The following is a 23,990-nucleotide window of genomic DNA, read 5'->3' as shown; positions in this document are numbered from 1 at the left end:
AAGAGAAAAACAAATACTGTATGCTAACACATGTATATCGAATCAAAAGAAAAATGGTTATGAAGAACTAGGGGCAGGAAAGGAATAAAGACCCAGACATAGAAAATGGACTTGAGGACACAGGGAGGCAGAAGGGTAAGCTGGGATGAAGTGAGAGAGTGGCATGGACATATATACACTACCAAATGTAAAATAGATAGCTAGTGGGAAGCAGCTGCATAGCACAAGGAGATCAGCTTGGTGTTTCGTGACCATGTTGAGGGGTGGGATAGGGAGGGTGGGAGGGGGACAAAAGAGGGAGTGGATATGGGGATATATGTATATGTATAGCTGATTCACCTTGTTTTAAAGTGGAAACTAACACACCATTGTAAAGCAATTATACTCCAATAAAGATGTTTAAAAAATAAAATAGAGGGCTTCCCTGGTGGCGCAGTGGTTGAGCGTCCACCTGCCGATGCAGGGGACACAGGTTCGTGCCCTGGTCTGGGAAGATCCCACATGCCACATAGCGGCTAGGCCCGTGAGCCATGACCACTGAGCCTGTGCATCCGGCACCTGTGCTCTACAATGGGAGAGGCCACAACAGTGAGAGGCCCGCGTACCACAAAAAAAAATAATAATAAAATAAAGACCACTTTCAGAAATAATTGAGATTAAATAATTTTTCTCAAAACCATAGATTTAGAGGGTAACGATTTTGGACTGAACTTACTCTGAACTTACTGAACTTACTCTGATTCATTCAAAAGTTGATACCCATTCCTTCTTACCCCCAGATTATCAAATGAGATAACGTATTTCGTTGTTTTGTGTGAGGTTAAGCAGGCTTCAAAGTTAGGTATTGTGATTGTTGCCTGATTGATTACTGTGTCTGTTCTGAGATTCTGCAAATACATCGAGACTTTTAAAATGTCAGATGAAATTATCAGTAGAATACAAAACTACAGTGTAGCTGTAAGTATTTTGTCGTAGTATACCCTGGGCTATAACCTTTGGTATAAACTTTTCACTCCTGCTTTGTTTGCCACATGTTAAATATGACTGAATGTTTAGATTCAATCTATATAGCTAGAATACCTAGTGAGGGTTCATACTGTTGCTGAGAGTCCAGAGTCTGATAGTGTTGGGGCATGGCAACTAATAACAATGAGTCATCAAGTAAGGAAGTCATTTTGTTTTCAATTTTCTTTCAATATATTTGGATTATATGAAAAAGGGGATCTGATGTTTGTGCTATTTGTGCTACTTGTGATATTTTTCCTTATATCTCCTTAATACTTGATAGTCCCCCTTTTTATGAAAGAAAGGTCAAATTCAGGCTCAAGTCTTTCAGTAGGAAGCTTTATTTCATGAGTTCTTTTTGTAAGATAGCTCTGTTTTTGTTTATTTTCATCGTTATCTTTTATTTATGGCAACCGATTCTGGTTTTCCAGGTTGTAATATGTCATTTACTTTTATAATACATTTATTTTAGTAAAATAAAGGTCAGTTGATTTAAAGAAATATTAAGTAAATAATAGCTCACATAGTACCTAGTTATGGCAAAACAATCATCAAGATGGTTTACAAATGACAAAGTGTATGAAATTATGGTTTATTCCAACGGCCTCAATTTACATATTCAAGTCTGAAATGAAAAGTTAGTTTGAGGCAAAAAATAGAACTAGTAGTGGTATCCTCTGTCTTTGTTTTCTCCATCACACCAACCTCCCTCCCCAAGTTCTGAAGATCTTTTCCTCCTTTTCCATTCGTTTCTCTCTAATACTTTCATTTATACTGGCCAGCTATTTCTTTTACTGAAATATAAGTGATTTACTTGTATCTATTGTATCCGATTCACAGTGTTTTCAGGTACATGTTAACTTGATTGCCAAGAAGCTTCCCCATCATTTAAACCACAGAAAGGTTTACATTCAATTGAAATCCAGATGTTCATAACTGAAGATATTTTTATTTTATTGACATAAAAGTTTATAATACTATTTTTTATATTGACAAGTTCAAAACAGTAGTTATGCTTGATTTGAAGGAACTCAACTAAGCTGGAAACATTATTTACATCAGGAGTGGTAGTAGCCTGAGATAAATGCTATGAACATAAATGCAGTTTAATTCAATTAATGTTTATTAAATGCCAGCTATTTGCCAGTCACTGTGCTCAGCATTGAAGAGACAAGACAAATTTAATATCCAAATAGCTATAGTTTACTAGGCATGTTTAATTTATTATGCCATTTGCCTCTTACAACAACCCTCTAAGATAGAATACTGTTATCCCTATTTTATATGTGAAGGAACTGGGGTTCACAGAGTTTAGATAACTCATCCAGTGGCACACAGCTAGCAAGTGCCAGGGTCAGAGTTTTAATCTGTTTGAGGCTAATCCTCATGTTCTTTACATTCATGTTTTACCTGTCCAAGTCCCAAACTCTAGTAGCTTATAATTTAACAAGATGTATATGTGGTCTCTGCCCTCAAAAAACTAACAGGCTGTTTGCAAAGGGAAAAACCTGAAATATAAAAAAGGAAGAATAATAATTTGGAATATTCAAAACTCCAAATGAATATAATATCCATATACATGGCCAGTGTTTGAAACTGCATTGAGAGTGAACACATTGGAAGAGTTCTCCTGCCTCAACCTGAAAGGAAGTCTAGGGTTCAAAGAAGCAAAGATGATTTGAAAAGGTGTTTAAAGCAGGACAATGGGAATAGAAGATTAGAAGAGAGAAGCCAGGGAATGTTAAACAGTCCACTATAGTTAGAGCAGAAGGTATATATTAATAAGCAGAGGGACAAGAATAGAAAGGTTGACTGGGGCTATAGGTCATGAAGAGTTAGAATGCCAGGCTTTGGGTTTTGTTCTAGAGGTAAGAGATCCACTGAAGGTTCTTGAACAGGGGGAATGTGTGAAGATCATGCTTTAAGAAGATCCATCTTTCAAAAGCATGCAGGTTAAGTCAGGAGGGGAGAGGAGTGAGGAAACCACAGCCATGGAACTGAAATAGCTTGATGATGAAAGTTTGGATTGAGAGGTAGCCATGGAACCAAAAAAGATAGGACACCTCTAACCATTCAGTGATCACCCACAGATTATACAACCAGGGTCCCCTCCAGGTTCTGGATTTCTAGATCTCCTCTTTAGAAGAAGACCATGATAAGGAGATTAGGGAGGAGGTGAGTAAAATTCCCACCAAGTTAAGAATATAAGAGGAAAGAAAATAAAATATCATAAGATGATGTAACTCAGGGATAAGTAAGACACCAATGCAAGTGACCCTAAAGGCAGTACTTTAGAGAACTAGCAAGCAGGGATGGAAAATCCTTGCAGTCAGATAAAGCCATTTAGGCATGGACTACACAAAGAGGAATGAATATACATATAGGTATATATGAGTATATATATAATATATATGTGTGTGTGTATATATATACGTATATATATATATATATGGCAAACAATGATTATTCAGGAACTTTCTGAAGGTCTTGCTGAAACCAAGACTGAGGAAAAACATCATTTCAGATCTTTGGAATTCTGCCTCAACAAGGTATTATCTGGAGTGTGTTTGCTGCATATTGCCAGGAAAGTATTATATGGTTTGAAATAGCTGCCTGTTCTGACATGTAACTGCTGTGTAGTAATTTGCAGTCCTGTATATTTTGTGTTTGCCTTATTATATGACTGTCCATTTATGAAGCATAATTAGGACCTAGTAAGCTATAAATAAGGTAGAGTTTACTTTCTGGCAAATTCTTTAATGTGACTGATTACCCTTGGCACAAAAATTACAGTTGCAAGAGCTTCTTAAATAAAAACTGCATAATGATCTTTCCATCTGTCAAAGTCACATAATTAAAGGCATCAGCAGTGCATAGAATTAGCACTTCAGGTTTTGTTCACAGGTTTGGATAGCATCCACCATCAGTTTGACAGATGGAATTGTTTTTTCTTTATTTCTCAATTTTGCTCTTGTTTCTGTGGCTACATAAGTCCCTATTGAGGGCCCATTGGAAGACTAAGAAACAGGGACCTGAGATAATTGACTACAGGCAGAATCCGTTTTCTTCTTCATTATTTATCACCAGACATAAGCTGAGACTCTGCGTGCCATTAGAGTGGATCAGTCTGCCCTGTTATCCCCTTGGCATGGGAGAAAGCTATTATAAGGGCATACAAGGGCACTTGGCATTCTCTAAGATGAAAAGAGGAAAAGGTGAATTATTTGCTTCTTGGCATTTTCTGAGCATATGCTATATACTTGACTCTTAGAGTCACTGCAAGAATTACAGATGCCATCACTTTCACCTGCATATTCTAGCTCTACAGATGCCATCACTTTCACCTGCATATTCTAGTTCTAGTTGTCATATTAAATAATAATAATAATAGCCAACATTATGAGTGCCATGTCACAGGCACAATCCTCAAGCATTTTTGCATTTTACAGATGCAAAAGAGACAGCTAAAATCTTGCCCAAAGTCACATACTTAGTAACAGAACCAAAATTTGACTCTCTACTCAAAATAGTCTACATAAATAGAAAAATATGGTTGAGTAGTTGGCAGAGAGATATTTTTCTTTCCCATACATGGAAGAATGTCCATAAAGAAAAGAGAATAGAAAATTAATGAATACATTATTCAACTCAAGGTGTAAATACAGGCAATCTTCAAATCAGTAGAGGATTATGTCCTAAAAATGTATTTGTAAATTAACTGTTTGGCATTTATTCATAAAATCATATGATGTCTGGGATTTGTTTCAAAATAGTGGGAGGGGATGAGGATGAAGTAATATCAGTCATCAGTTAATATTGTTGAATCTGGGTGATGAGTACATGAAGGTTTATAATACTATTCTCTCCACATTTGTATATGTTTAAAATTTTTCATAATAAAAATTTTTTAAAAAGAAACTGATGAAAGCTTAGCAGCTTCTCTATGGAGAAATGAACAGATACATATATGTAAATGTATATATGGAACATTACACATAAAATTCCCAAGAACCTTTGTTGCAGTGTCAAACACTGACTTTATACAATCTGTCTCAAATTGTAAGAACTGACTCAGATGTCTATCATATTGCAAGAACTGGTTTGAGAGGTAAAATAGTTCCTAAGTTCCCTTTTATCTCTGAGTCCATGAATATCTGCTAGGTGCTTGTATTATTCTGGGTTCTCCAGAAAAACAGAACCAATATTTTATTTGTAAAATATTTACATAATATATAATAATAAGATAGATAGATAGATAGAGATTTATTGAAAGGAATTGACTGGAGACCAAGTGGAGATAACGGTATAAGTTCCAGCCCATGTCCAAGTCTGAAGGCAGGAGAAGAATAATGTCCCAACTCTATCAGTCAGAGAGCAAATACTATTAGTTCACCTTTTGTTCTCTATTCAGGCCCTCAATGGATTGAATGATGCCAACCCACATTGCAGAAGGCAATCTGCTTTACTCTGTCTACCAATTCAAATGTCAGTTTCATTCAGGAACAGCCTCACAGACACATCCAGAATAACCAATAACTTCTATTTTCTCTAGCATGTCTTATGCTATGTCATTAGCAAAAAATTTCGATGAGAGGAGGGGATGGGAGGTCAGAGAAGAATAGAGAAGGTATGAACTGGTAGTTACTATGGATGGAAGATCAAGTTTATTGGAAGAAGAGATTTCTGGGCAGTGTCAAGGACTCAGGTGAGGCAAACGAACAATATAAGTCTGCCTGGCGGTGTAGTTTTTCTCTGCCATCTACTTAATTGCTCTGGTGAAGGCTCAGCAAAGATGAGTGATGGGTTCATTCAGGATGGGGCTTTTTCAAGGAGATGTGTTGCAGAGGATAGGGTCAGGGGCTAATTGTGATATTTGACTGCAGAATCCAAGCTAGATAACCATGGAAGTGAAGGAAGGTAGAGAATAATGGCTATAAAGGAAGTGGAGAAATCAATGAATTAGAAGTAGGAAATCTGTTTAGTGATATTGTATTTTCTCGGCTATTGGACATCCAGAAGCACCTGCTTAATCCACAGACAGTAAGCTCTAAAATGGACCGTAGTGCCATCTTAGCTATAGAGATGAATATATCTTCCCAGAAAGGTTATTCCACCCCAAACCCATTAATCCAGAGGCTAAAAAACATTCCCATTGTCTTCTGAAATAGCATCCAGATAGGAAAATTCAAATCACTTTGCTGTTTTGGTGAGCATACTGATGACTCCTAGACCTAACTTCCTACTTCCACCCTGCTCTTCATGCCTCATTACTAATCAGTTTAAATGGTGTCCAAAATAGCTCTAACTATAGGTATATAGCTATAACTAAAGGTAGTCATCATAGATTTGGGAGAGGAGGTTGGTACTGAGAAACGTGGTTTGTGCTAAGTATGACTAAAGATCTAAATGTCAAATGCTAACAGAAATTCACCAAAGGATCTGCTTTAAAAACGGTGGAATTCATTGTTTTCAGGATTTTAATTACTCATTATTTAAACTTTCTGGCTTCTCTCTGCATCAAAAACACATGCAAGATTTATTCTGCACAAGTAGGTCAAGTAATGCTTTCTGACCAAACCAAGCAGGCTTGATTTAATGACTGTAGGGATGGGCCTAGTCCCAACTGCATTAATTGGTAAAATATTTAGGACCCATAGTATTATAATGTATGTGCAAACAAAAGTGAGATGTTGAGTGACCCAGCTATCACCGAGAGTGCCTTGTCTGGGATTAGATTAATTCCGCTAGACCTCATTCTGTGATACTGTTTGGTGCTGAGGACAACTGAACAGAAACTCCAGAGAAGGGACAAGACAGAAAAAGCTGGGAAGACCCCCTCAAGCCTGTATGCCTAAAATCTGCACTTAGCAGCTCACCTTCATGCAGAAATATGAAAAGGATATCAATTTGTGTCTTGTCTACTATGTGTCAGGTTCTTTTACATCCATCATTCTGTTATATTATAACAATAACGTTGCAAGGTAGATGTTTGCCAATTAGAAAACTAAGCTTAGCAAGGATAAATGACTTGCCCAAAGTCACATGCTCAGTAGGAGGCAAGCCATGATTCCAACTTAGGTTTGTCTGGTTCTTGAAGCTCTGCCCCAATTCCTGTGCTTCTCTGAGAACACCCCTTTCCCTATTGTCATATCTGTTCTTCTGTCCACCCTGTGGTGATTTGCATCTCCTTTAAGGCTGTTTGTCACATTCCTTGTGTCTGTTTTCACCTTGATAAAAATGTTGGAAGGGGCAGGAGACAGCACATGTTCAAAATTGTCCACATAATCCCCATTGTCTCTCTTGAGAAAATAGCCTCAAGAGAATGGAGTAGATCATATTCAATTCATTTATTTTATTCATGATGGCTTCACCAGTTCCACTGCAAAAGAAAAAGGACATGAGGAACTTACGGATTAACTAATAATCCTGATTATTAATTTATTTGAATTTATTTTATTATAACAATAAATTCAAAATATTTGACTCATGATCATCACTTAAAAATATTTAAGAGTGAGTAAGATAATATACACTAAAAACTGTGGAGGGTTTGTAAGAAAAGTAGTGAACAAAATCCAATAGTATAGCTTTATTAACAACATCCAACTTCTGCTACGTCTTACAAGGCCTTCCTATTGAAAATGTGGCAGTCTCAGCATCCCCTTGGAGCTAGTGAGAAATACAGAAGGTCAAGCCCTACCCCAGACCTCCTGAATCAGAATATGCATTTTAACAAGATCTCTAGTTTATTTGTATGCACATTAAAGTTTGAGAAGCATTGTTCTAACATTTATTTTTCATAGTCAACACGCAAATGTACGTGGAATCCCTCTTTCTGGAGTAGTTTTTGAAATAGTAGAAAGAATAAGAGTTTAGGTGTCAGACAGATTGGTGTCAACATTTACTAGTTTTGTGATTTTGGGCAAGTTATTTAAACCTCTTTAAGTCTGGGAGTCTTTATCTGTAAAGATGAGAAAAGATCAAAATGGGGCAGTGGAAGCCAAGAGTAACACGAGGCAAAACGTGACAGGGGAAATGGATTTTGACAAAGGATCTACTAGAATGGAGAGGTGGAGAGCAGAATCTGAAGAATACTCCTTCACCTGTTAACTGGAAATGTATACCTGTACGATTTGGATGACATTTAGGAACTAGAAGAGATAAATTTTGACTGTGGTTTTACTATGCCTTTTTGCCTTTAAGCAGTTTAAGTTTCAGATAAATTGGTCATATACTATCAGAAAGCAACAGAAAGGGTGAAACAGGTGACTTAAGGATAGACAATCAATTTAAGTGAAACATTCATATAAGCAAAACAAAAAATTATCTTACAAAAATATATCTGCATAATGTATCTTTCACAGTTACTCTATGATCAAATTAATCGGATTTTTTCTATATACAAAAGCCTATATTTTTTAAAAATCCAGTTTGCTAAATTCTAATGATTTTTTAAAATTCACCAGGGATATTATCTTTTTCAGGCAGAATAATGGTTTAATCAAAACATCTCTAATTTCTTTGATCTATTAATGTGAGTCCAAAAATGAGAAAATGAAATAGAGGTTCATCTATTTCAGCATTGATTAAATAGAACAAAAAGTTAAAAATTATGTTATTGAAGATACTGTTCAAATAGTTTCCCAGACAGATGATTTTTTCATATTCTCTTGCCAAAATATGGATGCTGCAAGTGTTTCTTTGAATAGTAGCATGGCAGCAAATATTATTAAGGCGGTATTTTTTAAATGAGAAGCTAATAATCATATTAATAGTAAATTGGAAAATACTCTCCCCACTCTATCTGACATTGTCCTTGTCCCCTTTTTTATTGGGATATCTTGCACAAATACATTACCTAGAGTTCCAGGTGCAGATAAACAGATGTCTCCAAAATAACATGAAAAAAAAAAAAAGCCTTACCATTATTTGATGGCTGTTGAGACAAAAATGCAATAATATGCTATATTTTTAATGGATCAGCTTGGGTCAGCTTGGATATTGGCATGGAGACTATTGTTTTTCTGACCAAAGGAGTCCAATAATGTGAAACCTAATATATTTGAGCAAACCCTTGACAATCCTGTGGACAAAAATTAAAAAATAAAATGCCATTACACAATACTGGCACCTATGCACATAAAGAAAAACAACAGAAACAACTTTGTGCGATCTAAGACATTTTGAGATTTTAAAAAAGCTTCATTCTAGGAAGCAGCCGAGCGACGAGGGGACGTAGCGTCGCCGGGTCTCCAGCAGCTGCCCAGGAGCCGCCGGACGGACTGCCTGCCCAGTCAGTCCCGCCGGCCCCGCCATGGCTGAGAGTGACTGGGACACACGACAGTGCTGTGCAAAAAGGGCCCCACAGCCACCCAGGCCAAGTCCAAGCAGGCCATCTTAGCAGCTCGGAGACGAGGAGAGGATGTGCAGACTTCCAAGAAATGGGCCACCGGCCAGAACAAACAGCATTGGATCACCAAGAACACAGCCAAGCTGGACCGGGAGACTGAGGAGCTGCACCACGACCGGGTGACCCTGGAGGTGGGCAAGGTGATCCAGCAGGGCCGGCAGAGCAAAGGGCTGACACAGAAGGGCCAGGCGACGAAAATCAACGAAAAGCCACAGGTCATCGCGGACTATGAATGTGGCCGGGCCATTCCTGTCAACCAGGTTCTGTGCAAGATCGAGAGAACCATCGGCCTCAAGCTCTGGGGGAAAGCCATTGGGAAGCCGATCGCAAAGGGGCGGAGGGCGAAATGAACACAAAGCCTCGAAATCAGTGCGTTCCGGCTGATCTTGTCTGCCTCGTTCCCCTAGACCACCAGCGCCAGCGTGGGTCTCTTCACGCGGCCACGCTGAACACAGGGCGGTAGCCCTGCCCGAGAACCCCCTCTACCAATACCTGCTGTCAATCTCACAAACAGAACCTTACAAAGTGTTTGCTTCTCCTGATAATTTTCCTCCCTGTCCCCGTCCCTCACGTGGGGTGCAGAACGCTGCCTTCCTCTCCCCCGGGGTCTGCCCCGTCATGGGTGTGGCTCCAGGGAGCTCGGAGGGGGACCACCTCGCACAGGGTGGGCAGCCACCGTCTGGGAGAGGAGCTGCGTCTTCAGCCTGGCTTGTAGAGAAGCTAATAAACATTTGTTGCCCTTACAAATAAATAAATAAATAGCTAGCTTCATTCTAATTTTAGCAAATCATCATACTTTGTTTACTCCTTAGAAAAAAGCTAGAACAGAAAAATGATTCAAATAAAAATGTTATATCAGAAACTAGAGAAATAAGAGCAAGATTTATAGCACATATTTCAAAGTAAGGAGATTACAAAAATCTAAAACAATGCATAATTCATGACAAATCTTGGCATATTTGAAATGTCTTTGAATATTAATTGGGTACCCACATAGAAGAAGTTTCTATAAATTCTGTCCTATGATGAACCTATGGAGAACTTTTTATATTTATATAATAATTCAGAAGTGCTGAAAAAACTGAATTGAAAAGTTGGGAGTACCTCATAAGAAAGATTTTTGAATCATAAGTACATTTTTTAGATTTTGGAAAAGTGGGAAGGGTTGTACGTTAATGATGGTTACAAACCATTGATATGAGGCTTAAAATTGCCTTAACAACAAATGTCATCATTTATCATTTAATGATATCCGTAACATAGATGCACCAGTCATATTGCCACACAAAATCCGTGGACCAAAAGTAATCTCTCTTAGAAGGCTATTCCAGTCTTCAAATCTCTATGTGGTCACTAAATGTTTTGAGATGGAGTTGCCCCATAGCCCATTGGTACATTTACTTTAAACTCTACGGGCAAGCAATAGTTATCTATGCAAGTCATGCAATGACTAGACTGTAGCAAGAAAGTTGCCTACAGCAAATACAATATTTCTTTCTGGAAATATGGCTTGTGTAATGATCAACCATATATCTTTTGGGAATCATATTATTGAACTATTAACAGCTAAGTAGTATATGTTGAAAAATAGTTTAGATGGAAGTAATTGTTGGTCAGAAAACAGAAGATTTAGACAGTTGGGTGAGCTTAAGATTATGTTATCCAAGACAGAATAATTGCTAATAATACTTAATAAATATTGCTGATTTTCCTTTAGGATAATAAAGAAACCTATGTTGTGACAATTAATTATTCCAGGCATTCAGATAAGTCAAGGTAAATCAAATTCTCTTCTAACAAAATTTCTAAGTATGAAGACAGAGATCAAACAGTGATCCCCTTCATCATCACAAACATGTGCCACATTGTTCAGGATCCTGGCTGTATCCATTTCCTAGGGCTGACATAGCAAAATACTAAACTAGGTGGCTTAAAACAGCAGAAATGCATTCTCTCACAGGCTGGAAGTCTGAAATCAAGGTGTCAGCAGGGCCATGATCTCTCTGAAGGCTCTAGGGGAGGATCCTTGCTCAACTCTTCTAGTTTCTTGTGGTTGCTGGCATTCACTGGCTTGTTAATGCATCACTCCAGTCTCTCCATCTGTCTTCACATGGTCTTCTCCACTCTGTTTCTGAATCCAAATTTCCCTCTTCTTATAAGGGCATCAGTCATTAGATTAGGGCCCAACTTAATTTGGTATAACTTTATCTTAACTTGATTATATCTATAAAGATCTTATTTCCAAATAAGGTCACATTTTGAGGTCCCAATGTTATCTTTTTGGGCAACACAATTCAACCTATAACACTGGCCTAGTGTTAAGTAGTCCAGAAATAGTCATTCACTTATTCATTTACAAATGTTTATTTATATTCATTGTGTCTATTACGTCAGGCACTGTTATGAACAAAATAGACCACGTCCTTACCCTTAAAGAGCTTATGGTCTGCATTCACACCAAATCCTATAGCTGTATATACTTTATATTTTAAAATTATATGTAGTTTATAATTTAGTAAAATCTTTTCATCTACATTTCTGTGATCAGTCTTCATAATATCCTGCCATATATGCTAAGTTAGTAGCTACTTTTTTTTTTGGCATGGGGAAACTGAGGCTTAGAGAGGTTAGTACTTGTTCAAAGCTGCCTATCTGGTTAAAGCAGCCAGAGTTGGAACCAGAACTGAGGTTAAAAACACAACAGCATATAAACTGGTGGATTACATCCACCTGCCATTTATAATTAATAACAAGGAGCATTACTGCATATTAGGGTGTTTTACAATTCATCATATAGAAATATGATTAAAAAGTAAAGAACACTAGCTCATAAAGCAAAATTCGTTTATTTTGAAAAATTTATTTTATTTCTAATTACTCATGATACTACAGCAAACATTCTGTGGTGTATTTTCTAAAAAACAGTGTAACACCTTAGGAGTGGTAAGAGGCTGTTATAGGTTTTCACTGAGGAATAAAGCGAAGCTAGATTTTGATGTGAATTCATAGAATCATAGTTACATCAGAATTTCAGTGTTAATATGTTGAAAGGAATCTTAAAGCTCATGTCATTCAATCCCACATCCCCTCCACAACCAGTATCTAAAAAGAAAATTATGGCAATGAAGAATGAACAAACATGAGCATGGTGTAGTTATTCCCCTATAGTTAATCTAAGTAATGGATGATATTTTGTATCTTCTAAACTTTAATGAGTAACAAAAGTATGTCAACTCTTAATGAACCATTATCATGTCTGATGAGGTCATAATGCTGGCAGGGGTTGGGGAGATGGTGAGACAGTGGATGAGCCCAGATTATATTCCACAATTGTGTGTGTGTATGTGTGTGTATTTTCAATCTTTCAGACTTGTTTCTGACACACCCACTTATGAGGAACACTTTAGCAGACACACAGTTCTTACCCCCCTATGAAAAAGCTGCTGCCAGTGCTGAAACCACCATTAAGAAACAGAGAAGAACGCATTCAGGACTGAAACCAAGGTGATAGAGACATGGGCTCAAAATCAGCCAAATAAGGCAAATGACAAATGGAAGCATATACTACTCACTTTACAAACCTCTACATTATATAGCAAAAATAATGTCATTTTAGCTACTTTGGGACTATGCTTCCATATCTTGCAGTATGGATTTTTTTCATTCTCCTGAAAACAACCAGAGTGGTGTTTTCTTATGAATAACTGATCATCTACTGTGGTCTCTGAGGTCATTTTTGTCATGCATGCAGGGAGCCTATCATTCCCCACACTGTAGTTGTGTCTTATTAGCTGGAGGCTCTCATTTCTTACTCATGCTAAAGGCTTTAAGATTTCATGCCCCCTTTCCTCAAATCTGAAAATCCCTTAGCATGACTTTTCTGTTGTGTTTTTCTGTCCATAATCCATTTCCCCTTCTGATAACTGCCTTAAGCACGTCTCTTAAGCTTTTTGCTCATTTCTCATTTTCAGGGGAAGACACTTTTGAGGTGGGAAAATGAGGCAAATGCAACTGAATGCAGCCCTCAGATCCACTGGAACCAGCGAGTCTTCACAGGGGGACATGGCTGAAGTCAGGCCAAAGAGTGCTGGCTCTGAGACTTCTGTTAGAACTTGGGGAAATATAAAGCTTTCTTTCTATTCAGGTTCCTAACCCAATAGGATATTAGCTTGGGACCGCCAGTGCCATTTTCATGCCTGAAAATAAGTCCAGCTATAGAAAAGTAGAGGCAAGAAATAAAGAATTAAATATTTCTGAAGTTAGTGTTTAAGTACCTGGATTCAGCTATGCCTGAAAAAGACATCTCCTCTGGACTTTTCAGTTACTTTGGATAATTATTTCCCTTTATTCTTAAGCCAAATTAAGTCCAGTTTTCTATCACTTTCACTTAAAAGATTTCTGAGTACTCAAGCACTTAGGACCCAACACAATTAGCCTCAAGTTCCATAACTCTTTACTCTAAAATTGTATACTATCCTCCTTTTCCTTTCCTCTGCCCCCAGTCCTACCAATGCTCTCCCTGTCAGAATCATATTGATCTGGAAAAAAAGAGGTATTATTTATGAAAGATAATTTATTATAAAGATATTTCATGCTTATCCTAAAAATATCAATCAGAATAATAGTGTATGAACTAAAAAGTACAAGACACCTGTTCATCTCCTTCCCCACCTCACGCCACTTCAAAACTTACCCTGTGAGTACATCCAGACGTTTTAAGTTCAAATACAAACATGTTTGTGTGTGGTGTTGGGCAAGGGATATAAATTTAAAAGCACATCACAGCTATTAAAAGAGGAGATACATCCACATTTACTAGTGTCCTCAAAATATAAAATTTTAAACATACACACATTTCATATAAATAGTATGATCCTGCTTTAATTAAGAATCACCACAATGCAGCCTGTTCTCTAAACCCGTCTCGCCCTCAGTGAGAATTTGAGCCATTATTTTCTCTTCTCCTGCAATTCTTTACTTCTTTATTTAATTCTGCTTTACATTACAGATAGCTAGCAACACATATTTGACTCCTCTCCAGATGACAAGAACTTTGAAGGCAAGGAATGAGTTTGAGTCATCTTTGTATTCCCAGGATTTAGTTCAGTGATTAATTTATGTTTTTAAGTGAATTAATGAGTGTGTGAATGATAAGTGGTAAGAGATCTCATTGATAAGTATTCTCTAAAGTTGAATTAAAAATTGGCTATGCAGACATTCTCCTGTATTTTAATTTAAGCTCATTCTGTCTGAGTTCTACGTGTATTAGCAGAGACCAGACAATTAATGAGCAAGCCTTTAGTTCCAATTCTTTGGAGAGAGCAAACACTCATCTGAAGTTCATCCTGTCCTTAATCACTATAGAATGATGACGGGGAGGAACAAAATAATCAACTAAGATGCAATTACGATTATCTCCTGGAATTCCCAATACAGACTTCAGTTAGTTAACTAGATCTTTTATCTTGGACCCTGTGGCTTTCTAACCACTCTTGGCTTGTTCTGTGATTGAATTTCTATCCAGTAATTTATACCTCATTTTTTCCCCTTCATTCTCTCTTAAGTCCTCTAAGGTTTAGAACTGGAATCTAAGTTTCAGAATGATGGATGGGGATGTTTTTAGGGGCCATAGATTTTTACCTGCTTGCACGGATCTCCTAATATTGCTGGTTGCTGGATTCCCATCACCCTGGCTTCATCAGTTTTTGTTTAATCTTCTCAATACTTTGCCTTACTGCACTACCAACTATTCTTATTTGTCTCCCACCTTGTAAGGGACACAATATAGCATAATGGGTAAACAGTCAATGTTAGAATTAAGCCTACATCCAAATCCCAGTTCTGCCACATAATGGCTATGTGATCTTGGGTGAGTTACTTAACTTCTCTGAACCCACATATCTTGTAAAATGGGATTTATAATTAATGCACCTTCTATGTACCTTATAGCTAATATAGGGGGTATTTTTAGTGCCCCCTTCCATCTACATTTATTTGTTCCTTGTGTCAGTTATTTGCTTTTTAGCTCTCTTTTAAGTTCCATCTCTTCCTTTTTGTATTCTTCCAAATATCATGGTTAGCAAGAAGTCTACAAACTTTCTGAACTCTTGCCAACCTTCTTTTGGTTACCTTGTGCAAAAGGAGGCTCTGCTGGCTCTGCAAATGGCTGGGAAGTTGGAAAGAAGAGAGAAGCTGTTGTTTTTCTCCTTCTGGTGGTACATCCAGCTGCAGTAGCTGTCAACTCTGGGATGCAGGAGAATCTATGGCAGTTGTAGTAATATTCAGCAGGACTGCATATGTTGCTTGGTCCAACAATCAGCAGCAATGGCCATGCCTCCAGAATATCTGTTTTCATTTACCAAAAGTTAAGAACGTGAATTTGATGCAAATATAGACTGAACATTGTCTAATATTTTATTCAGTTTAGTAACTAATAAGCAAACCAGCGAGATGGAAAGGCCGGTGCAAAGAAGGTAATTTGAAAATGGAGAGTTATACAGTCAATCACACAAGAGAATGATTAAAATGAATTTGCTAATAGATACAAAACACCTACAAGGCAATAAACTATAACCCTTAGTGTTATCTTTGCAACTGAACAGAAATTATTTGCATTCCTACCAGACACACATCGATAAATTAACATTAACATGTATCTTCACTAAGTCTGGGCAAAGGACATTCTCCTAAATATCCTAGGGTGAATCTGTTAAACAGTGTCCTCATAAGATAGTGGAAAAAATATACGCTGCCCAATTTCTTGCCTCATTTCTAATTTTTGGATAAAGCTTTTGCAAGTGACAAAAGGACACATTCCACCCCCACCACCAATCCATCTATAACCAGATTGTTAAACCCAGGAAATTCTTCAAATAGGTAGTCTGGCTCCATTACTGTTTAAATGAGATGTGGAATGTTAGTGCATATTTAGTATGTGGTCAATAATAGGTGAGAGTAATAATAGTTGCCACTATTTTTAAAATTTATACATGAATAATCAATTAAATAGATATAATTTAGAGCTATTTCTTTCATCTCTGCCCCAGTTTTAGGACCTGGTTCCGCTTACGCTGTCCAGTTCATTCTAATTAGTCATGCCATGTCCTGGAACATCACATGAATGAGTACAGAAGAAACTGGTGACTTTTCATAAATAATTAGATTGACAAGGAAGGAATCACTTTCTCATTCATTTGTCATTTTGCTGAGTCTTTAGGAAATGCAACTGTAAAATCAGTACCAGATGGTAGAGCTATGGCTAAGGTTGTACTGTGCATTTGCCCAGAGACAGTTGCCTTCTCAGTTGGCCAGCAAAATGCTGCCATGCTGCTCCAGCTTCTGACCACATTTGTGTGGCACTGAATCTAGTTCCATAATTTCTAGCAAAGGGTGGATACAGACAGGATAGCATCTGGAACACATTCTTGTTTGCCTAATAAGGAAGGATGATTAACCCTGGATTGGAAAGATTTTTTAAAAGTTTGAAAATTCTTGACCCATGGCTCTATATGTAATTCAGGAGGACTGACTCAATTTGGACATGAAGAAATGTATTAAATGGTAAGAAACCACTCAACTCTCTGCACTGAATTACAGAATGTTGGCCATTCTTCTATAACAATTTATTTCAGGGCATTAAAGTCATCAGCACTTTCTTTTAGTCCAACTCTAATTGATTTTTAGACCCTTTGTCTCTTATCAGTCCAACCCCCATAGCTGAGTAAACTTAATCACCACGTAGGGCTCAATGTATTTGTGTGTATAACCTTCTCTCCTGAATTTGACCAGCCCCATTCCTAATCATTCCGAATAATTCAGCAAACCCAAGATTTCCAGTTGGAGAGCTCATTACCAGATTTGCCTTGATGTTGGTTTTACACTGATGCATGATATGGTTTTCAGCATACAAAGCAATACCAGCAACTAAACCTCAACTTTGATTGCCTGCTCAATTCCCAACTTCAATAAGGATGAGAGAATCCTGCCTTGTTTCTTAAAATTAGAGATTTCTCCCCACACGCAGTCTTGTTGGTAGTTCCTTTTCTGTACAGACAGACTTCCTAGAATTCAACTATTTTCCTAGATTTGGAACAATGTCAGCTGCTAGACAACTGTGATCATTCCTCACCTGCCTATTCCTCCATGATTGTTATTTTGACCAACTCTGAAGAATCTTTGTAGTGAGTCCCTGGTTCTGACCCCTTTTTTGTCCTCTTACAGAAGCTCCATTTAGACACTGATGATTTCCATAGGGAAAAGAAGAGTAATACTGAATATTTGTACATGGTTTATGGTGCGTAGAATCCTTAAACATGGGTTGCCTAAGTAACATAAATGAATGATTCAATCTAGATAAGGAGTTGAGGATCAAAATACTGTTCAGTTCTAGGGACTAGCATTAACTTGGAATCCACGTGGATGGCATCTCCTTGAATCATTTAGAGTGGTGGTCCTGATGGGGGGTCATATGCCACACACAACTGTTACCAATTCTTTTTTCTTTTTTCTTTTTTCTTTTTTTTTTTTTGCGGTACGCAGGCCTCTCACTGTTGTGGCCTCTCCCGTTGCGGAGCACAGGATCCGGATGCGCAGGTTCAGCGGCCATGGCTCACAGGCCCAGCCGCTCCGTGGCACATGCGATCCTCCCGGACCGGGACACAAACCCGCGTCCCCTGCATCAGCAGGTGGACTCTCAACCACTGCGCCACCAGGGAAACCCCTTCTTTTTTCTTTTTAAAGAAACTTAGGAATTCCTTTTTTATAATTGTACAATTTTTTTTAATGTTGGCAATTTATTCAAAATGTTTACAATACTATGCTGGCTAAAGTAAATATGTCAGTCAGCAGGATTTGGCCCATAGGCCACCAGTATGAGTCAGACACTGAATGGTCTCTAAAGCTGAAGACTGTGGGAGGGAAGGCAAGTTATATTCTTCAAACTGTCCCCTTTGTCATGTCGAAAAATTGGAAACATATTCTAATATTGTCTGATATTCTCACCTAAGATTTTTCTATCTTATTGCATTCTCATAGTCATTGACAGTTTTTTCAGAGTAAAATCTTCTTAGTTTTTAATTATTCAACATTTTAACCTTTTAAAATTGCTCTATTAGCAGTTTATGCACTATCTTATCAACCATCACTATAGGTTAGCTACTGTACTTTGACAAAAACTCGTCATATATGGGTGTATTGTATGTAGCAGGACCATCACTGAATTCTGACTGGCTGAATTTTTTTCTCCTTCTTTGCAAAGTCTGATAGTCTTGTATATTTATAAGAGTACAGGTTACACTAACCACTCTTGCAGAGAAGTAATAATGTATAGTTTTATTAATGCATATTACATAACATGGAAATTCAAAACTTTAGCCCTAATAGTGTTTCTTAAGGTCTGTTAGAAGACCTGTAGTTTAACAATGTCTTTACACTTGGAGCCCTAGGGTAGTTCTCAATTTTCCCTCCAAAGTACCCCTAAATGCCATGAATCTGGGGGTTCGGCCCATAACTTCTCACCTTAAGCTTAAAATGCCTTTGCCATTTCATGTTTTATCTATAAAAAATAATATGGGTTTTGCTTTACAATCCATAAGACACCTATGTATAATCAGGTAACCATGGATAAAATAGATTAACTCAGAATTTAGGAATAACAATGTTTAGGTGTGGGCTGTTTTTTTCTGAAAAAAAAAAAAAAAAAAAGAAAAAGCTGTGTTCTCACTATCTGTCATACTGAAAAGTTACTAGAGTGTGAAGTGGGGAGCCAGATATTAAATAAAGTGAAACTTTGTTCCCTTTCTGAGGCAGGGATCAGCTGTACTCAGAACTTAAAGCTATTCTTAGATTGGGAGACTGGGACACCTAATGTGACTTTTAGCACATTTCTCCTGAGAGTCAGAGATGACAGATGCTCAATATAGTTTCCTTGTCATAATATCCTTCAATATGCAAAACTTTTTGAGGGGAGCCAAAGTGAATAAGGAGTTAAAAGATTTCCTGAAAAACTAATGAGCCCTTTCTGGTTTTGACATTCAAAATTATTTTTAAAAATAAAAGAAAATTTTTTTGTTGGGTTAGCGTAGCCCCAACAAAGGTCTGCTGGTTGGGAAACCTACCAATTGCCCTGTTATCCAAAAGTAACTTACCATGAGGAAAAGGAAGGTGGATTGGGCCCAGACATTTGTGGCTTCAGCACTACATTGGGCTGAAACTTGAAAGCTTGTCCAGATTCATCTACCAGGCATGCAGTCATAACTAGGGGAGCAGTGGCTGATCTTAGAAGCACAAACTAAGACAGCAATAACCTTGGAGGCAAGCATGAGATACCATTGCACCCTGTGCCAGCAAGGGTGTAACTGTGCCTGGACAAGTACCTTTGAGATTAGAATCCCACAACAACATGTGACCATCCAACCAATGGTGCTAATAGACTAATTGGGTTTTTACATTTCTTTGCTTGCCATTTGGAGAAGGGACTAATCCTTATGGACAGAGTAGGCCCTAGAGTGGTTGAATGAATTAGAGGAGGGATGCAGAACATGAACAATTGATTTGAAAAACAAAAAGTGTACCTATTTGTGAAGCATATCTGTATTTGTACTGTAAGGTGGTAAAGGAGATCGTGTCAGTTACTTGTAGAGGAACCTGAATAAACTCCAGTCATAGGATGTAAGCTGCCCATGGCCATATGCCTGTCTGGAAGTGATATGGGACATGCCTGGGGAGAGATCAAGGATTCCTTTTACACAAGATGAAAGGCCCTAGACTCTGAGAAGAACCTGGGGATGCTTGGAAGAATCAGTACAGAAGAAGAGAGTAGCACCCCGCTCCTGCATCCAGAGCAAGGGAGGGCATCCAGCAGACAGGACATCCATAGAGTGCTGGGCTGCAGAAGAAGTTGGCTCAGACAGACAGAAAGTAGCTGAACTAAGCATCCATGCTAAGGCTGGGCAGCAGTAGTCACACAGAGGTGACCAGGTTCTTACATATTCCGCTTCCAGAGCCATGTTTGTGTTGATCTCCATCCTCAAGAAAGAACATCTGAGATCCACACCAGCTAGTGAAAGATTAGAGCAGACAGGACTCACCCTCTGAACTTGAGTGAGCCCCCTTGGGACCCTTGAACATATCAGGAGTCACTAGAAAAGCCTAGACATCCTGATAGAGTTGGCAGGTAGTGATCTCAGAGTTGTCGTACTCTGGAGTTCTGGTGTAGGATGTCATTGTTTCTATTCCATGGTGATGCATCTAGACATTTCTGCATAAATGCTTATTTAGTGTAAAATGTCTTCATCTAAAGAGTATAGTAAAATTGACATTCCAGGAAGATACTTCAAGGAACCACTGTCACTCTACTTTCCTCTTAATCCCCTACCCCTATCTTGCCCCTCCCCCTTCCCTTTCCGTACTGATAACCACTAGTTTGCTCTCTACATCTGTGAGTCTTTTCCATTTTGTTATATTGACTAGTTCATTATATTTTTTAGATTTCACATATAAGTGAAAGCATACAGTATTTGTCTTTCTCTGTCTGACTTATTTCACTTAGCATAATACCTTCCAGGTCCATCCAAGTTTTTGCAAACAGCAAAATTTCATTTTTTTATGGCTAAGTAGTATTCCATTGTATGCATGTGCATATATATATAATCTTTTTTATCCATTCATCTGTTTATGGGCACTTAGGTTGCTTCCATATCTTGGCTGTTATAAATAATGCTGTTATGATTGGGGTGTATGTATCTTTTCAAATTAATGTTTTTGGTTTCTTCAGATATATACCCAGAAGTGGAATTCCTGGATCATATGGAAGTTCCATTTTTAGTTTTTTGAGAAACTTCTGTACTGTTTTCCATGGTAGCTGCACTGATTTACATTCCCACCAACAGTGTACGAGGGTTCCCTTTTCTCCGTGTTCTCGCCGTTTGTTATTTGTGGTCTTTTTGACGATAGCCATTCTGACAGGTGTAAGATGATATCTCATTGTGGTTTTGAATTGCATTTCTCTGATGATTAACAATGTTGAGAATCTTTTCATATGCCTGTTGGCCATCTGTATGTCTTCTTTGGAAAAGTGTCTGTTTAGGTCTTCTGCCCATTTTTTAATTGGCTTGTTTGGTTTTTTTTGATATTGAATTGTATGAGCTGTTTATATATTTTGGATATTAACCCCTTATTACTCATCTGTATCATAAATTTGAATCATTCGGAGATATCTTGTACAATCAAAAAGTTATTTCCAGGGAACCTTTCTGCAAAATCAGTTTGTGGTAAAAAAAAAAAAAAGAAATTTAACCTCTTTCTGAAATCAGTTTGTGTCAGAGAAAATTTGTAAAAATCATTGGCTACTGCTAATAGCAATCTTGGATGCTGTGGATGTCATTTATGCAAATGCATTATAAGTAAAGTGATGAGAAGGAACAGAGAGAGGTCTTTCCAAAAGAAAAAAAATAGAAGTGATCAAATAGAAAACAGAAGTATTAAGAATTATAGTATGGTAAACTAGATGCACTAGATGAAGACTTGCTTTGACTGCAAGTCCAATTCTATGAGCTACAGAATGTATGAAGAATGATATGATGAGAATCCTCGTCTCTAGTACTCCATCTCTTTCAGGCCAGAACATTTTCAACTCTCTTCCCTCCTTCACTGATACCTCAGACCTTTCAGTAAGGCTTTTTTTTTCCTCCTTCTAAATGCCTCTCAGACCATCTCTTGTCAGTACTTTCCAGCCTGGGTCCCTGTCCCTGCTCTGGAGATCCCCTAGGGGTCCACTTTATCCTCACTGTAAGATATGAAGCCAATCCTGTCATTAGACTAGGGGAATTTAAACAGGCATAGCCAAATAGTTTAATGTTTCATCCTCAGATGAACCTGTACAGATTCTAAATCCTTGAGGAACTAGAGGACCAAGCAGGAATCAAGGAACAAGCATGGAACAAAGGGAATAGTATAGGCCAGGACTTCCCTCAGGCCTTCCAGGGCATGAATTCTGAACTCCAACACCAGTCTCCATGATTGGATCCCTACCATGATTTTGGCTTTATTAAACTGAAAAAAAAAAAAAAATCAATGTCGTACCACTATTTCTTGAGCAGTATCTTTATACCTCATGCTGTGTGTAAAGCACATTACATACATTTATCTCATTTAATTCTCATAAGATATTACTTGCCCAAAGTATCACAACTAGAAAGAAACCAAGTCAGGATTTGAGCCCAAGCTTTTCCAACTCCAAAGCCCAACTCCAGGTGTTGAATCTTCCTCACTTAAATCCACTTTGAGTTTGTTATCACCTCATGTCCAGATCACTGCAAACAGTCTGGTAACCAAGGTCCTTGCTTCAGTCCTCTCCCCTACTCCAAGCTGTGTCATCTGTCCCCAGAAATACTGTAGCTTCCTCCTGGCCTCCTTTCTGAGCAAAGATCAATATGGAAGGAATTAAAATCAATACGGGGACCGGAGGTTAGCGTGTGCTTACATTCTTCAATATCAGACTTTGTTCAGGATCACCAAACAGAGTTGCTGTAGTTCTCAGATATGTTTTATCTAGAATGGACAAGTGACAAATGACAATTTTATGAAATAATAATTTCCCCCTATAAAATATGTTCTTTATGAGATCATTCATTGTAATCACTTTGATTCTTTCAACAATTTCTTATAAGATTAATTTATGCAATTTTACCAGCTAAAAGCATGCTGATGCCAAATTTTCAGTGGAAATGACACAACAGAATCCGGGATCCACCATAGCAGAAGGTTCAGAACCAACAATCAGTATTGCTTTTTAAGCTTATAAGAAGCATGAAGGCTCAAACAGTGAACAAACTGCACTGGCTTTTTTTCCATGGCCAATTAGGGTGTAGGTTTATTTTTAGTAAACAGTCCCAAAGGGACTTTGGAAGGAATAGGCACAGAGTACTTATGACTTTTCCTTTCACTTAAAACAAACAAAAACCTTTTACTCTTAACCACATTAAAATTTTTTTAATTACAGAAGAGAAAAAAATCGCTTACAATTCTACTCCCTAATACAATGACTATGAATATCTTTATGCATTTCTTTTTGTCATTTCATTATTTTTTCTTTGTTGAAATAATAATGCTCATAAAGGATGCAAACAGGCAATTCATAGAAGAAAAAAATATAAATGGGCAATAAGCATACTTTACTGGTAATCAGGAAAATTGAAATTATAAGGCATCATTTATTGGCAAAAATTCAAGAGACTGAAAATCTTCACTTTTGGACAGGCACTGCTATATTCCATTTGTTGGAATATATAATGGAAAAAGGGTATGGGGGGCAATTTGCAGTATCTATTAAAATTCTGTTTTGAGGTATCATCCTTCAGAAATATTCATACAAGTGCAAAAAGATATATATGCAATAATGCTTATTGAATCATTGTTTGTAGAGTTAAAGAAAAAACAGATATCATCTAAATTTGCATCAGTAAGAATGGTTACAACATGTTCATCCCAGGGAATTCCATCGATGTTTAAAAATGTGATGCAATGATAATAATAGCAATGTCAATTATGGAAAAGATTTCCAACACATATCATTAAG

At 37.6% G+C, this 23,990-nt stretch overlaps 1 protein-coding gene and 1 pseudogene across 2 annotated transcripts in view; both read left to right on the top strand.

The window, feature by feature from the left end:
- Positions 1 to 23,990, top strand: part of PEX5L (peroxisomal biogenesis factor 5 like) — a 538,178-nt gene that overhangs the window by 118,393 nt on the left and 395,795 nt on the right. The window lies entirely within an intron of this gene.
- On the top strand, positions 9,320 to 9,765 carry LOC131757277 (endothelial differentiation-related factor 1 pseudogene; annotated as a pseudogene).

The sequence above is a fragment of the Kogia breviceps genome, chromosome 5, assembly GCF_026419965.1.
Source record: "Kogia breviceps isolate mKogBre1 chromosome 5, mKogBre1 haplotype 1, whole genome shotgun sequence".
Classification (NCBI taxonomy): domain Eukaryota; kingdom Metazoa; phylum Chordata; class Mammalia; order Artiodactyla; family Physeteridae; genus Kogia; species Kogia breviceps.
Note: the sequence above shows the minus strand (reverse complement) of the source record. Positions and strands in the feature narration are given on the sequence as shown.